The sequence below is a fragment of the Borostomias antarcticus genome (genome assembly GCF_949987555.1).
Source record: "Borostomias antarcticus genome assembly, chromosome: 26".
Classification (NCBI taxonomy): domain Eukaryota; kingdom Metazoa; phylum Chordata; class Actinopteri; order Stomiiformes; family Stomiidae; genus Borostomias; species Borostomias antarcticus.
The window spans coordinates 6536602-6539468 of record NC_140259.1 but is presented as its reverse complement, the minus strand read 5'-3'; positions in this window follow the sequence as shown (position 1 = coordinate 6539468).

Sequence of the window (2867 nt, the reverse complement as noted above, 5' to 3'; positions counted from 1 at the left end):
GCTAGACAACGGCACCCTGACTGCCATTAGGTATCGGGATGAAATCCTTGGACCCATTGTCAGACCCTTCGCTGGTGCAGTGGGTCCTGGGTTCCTCCTGGTGCACGACAACGCCCGGCCTCATGTGGCGAGAGTATGCATGCAGTTCCTGGAGGATGAAGGAATCGATACCATTGACTGGCCTGCACGCTCGCCTGACCTCAATCCAATAGGACACCTCTGGGAAATTCTGTCTCGGTCCATCCGACCCCGCCAGGTTGCACCTCAGACTGTCCAGGAGCTCAGTGATGCCCTGGTCCAGATCTGAGAGGAGATCCCCCAGGACACCATCCATCATCTCATCAGGAGCATGGCTCGACGTTGTCAGGCATGCATTCAAGCACGTGGGGGCAGTACAAACTACTGAGTACCATTTTGAGTTGCTGCAATGGAATTTCAGCAAAATGGACTAGCCTGCCGCATCATTTTTTTTGCTTTGATTTCCGGGGTGTCTTTGAATTCAGCCCTCTGTAGGTTGATCATTTTAATTTCCATTAAACGATGTGGCATCCTTTCATTCCTAACACATTACCCAGTCCATATCAGGAAAGATATCCTGCATGATCCCCCCCCCCCCATTGAGATCTGATGTGTTTTCAAAGTGTTATTTTTTTGGAGCAATGTATATTTGGGAGGTCGGTCGATGACAGCGCACAGCACTGGGTCAGAGCAACCCATCTCAAATAATGTCACCACAGCTGGAAAATGAAGACGATACAGCGCACTGCTTACATTTAAAGTCATTTTTATAAACAGTCGTCGTTCCTCCTCCACGGCCCGACACCGGGGAGTTAAAATACGAACAGCCAGCCAGTAAAAGTTTGACGAGTGCGCTGCCCTCACAAAGCAAATTAGAAAGCCTAGTAAGTTGAAAAACTACAATGGCAATAAACTGATTCTGATTTGGATGTCCGCCATGTTGTCTCTCTTGGAGAGGGGAGTGCGTACAGGCAGGGGAGCCCAGACAGAGGGCTCCCTTGGCAGACTGAGGCACTCCTCATCAGCAGGAGACTTTGATCATCAAACTCCAGAATGTTGCAGAATCCGTATGGAATGCTCCTGAGAACATCTGCCATGCACAAATACACACACGCACACACGCACACACACACACACACACACACACACACACATTTGAATTCTTTATCTAGTTTGCATTTTCAAAATACATTGCAGGGGCCCAAATATAATTCCATTGCTGACATGTTACTGGGCGGTTTAACATATTTTATACATAAAACATATTTCATAATACACAATGAAAGGTGTTCCTTAAAAAAGTGAGGTGTGAAAATCCGGTGCGTGTGTGTGTGTGTATGTGTGTGTGTGTGTGTGTGTGTGTGTGTGTGTGTGTGTGTGTGTGTGTGTGTGTGTGTGTGAGCTGAGGACTTCAGAGATGAGTCAGGTCATGTTGTTGTTGGTATTCCTGACCATCTGACCCATACACTCTCAGGTGACAGAGAGGAGGCCCGGCCGGTCCTGACTGGTTTGCTGACACGTTCGTCAGACTGTTGTGTAAAATATCTGTTGTGCAACATTCCTCTGTTGTGTCACATTCCTCTTCTCCCATCCAACCTTCACGCAGGCCAATGGCATCATGAAGATCCATTCCTCTGACATCAATGTTCAACTTATGAATATTTAATATGAATATTAAAGACTGGAGCCTATGCGGTCACCTCTATCTCTCTCTACCTCTCTCTCTGTCTCTCTGAATAGAAATGTTTGGGTGGGCCCCCTCAACACGAATAATATTCATCTTATGGGGGGGGGCAGAATAGGTAGGCATGTTTAAATGCATAAAGCCTAGAGATCAATGGAGTGGGTCTGTGTGTGTCTGTGTCCTGGAGAGCTGTAGAGTGGCTCTGTCAGTGTGTGTTCTTGTGAGTGTGAGTGTGTGTGTTCTTGTGAGTGTCAGTGTGTGTTCTTGTGAGTGTTCTTGTGAGTGTGTGTGTTCTTGTGAGTGTTCTTGTGAGTGTGTGTGTTCTTGGTCTGCGGGGTCTTCAGATGGAGAGGCCCTGAAAGAGACCACTGACTACCAGCTGTAGCAGACCCTACACACACACACACACACACACACACACACACACACACACACACACACACACACACACACACACTCTCTCTCCCACAGACCCAAGATAATCCTACTCGGTGGTCTGCTATTGGTCCCTCAAGTCTGAGATTGTTTTGTTACAAAAACAGTCCAAGTTATTGGTGTGAATGGGCCAAGAAGGGGACAGTGTGTGTGTGTGTGTTTGCGTGTCTGAGCGCTGGTGTGTGTGTGTGTGTGTGTGTGTGTGTGTGTGTGAGTGTCTGAGCGCTGGTGTGTGTGTGTGTGTGTCTGAGCGCTGGTGTGTGTGTGCGTGTGTGTGTGCGTCTCTGAGTGCTGGTGTGTCTGTATGTCTGAGAGTCTGCATGCGTGAGACGACTATTTAAATGTATTTCAATTGTCTCCAGCCATAATTTGCTTTGTTGATTTGTTCCACTGTAGCTCACAATACAGCAAATAGAACCCCTCAGTTCTACAAAAGTGTAGACAGGTCCCTGTAGACAAAAGAAAATCCTTGAACTTGTGCTCTGTTCTGTCTGTGTCTAAATGGTAAATGGACTGCACTTATATAGCGCTTTTCCACCTTAGCGGCACTCAAAGCGCTTTACAATGGCCTCTTATTCACACACACATTCACGCACCAATGGCGGTAGCTGCCATGCAAGGCGCTAACCTGCTCATTGGGAGCAATTTGGGGTTAGGTGTCTTGCTCAAGGGCACTTCGACATGTGGACAGTCGGAGCTGGGATTCGAACCACTGACCCTTCGATCATTG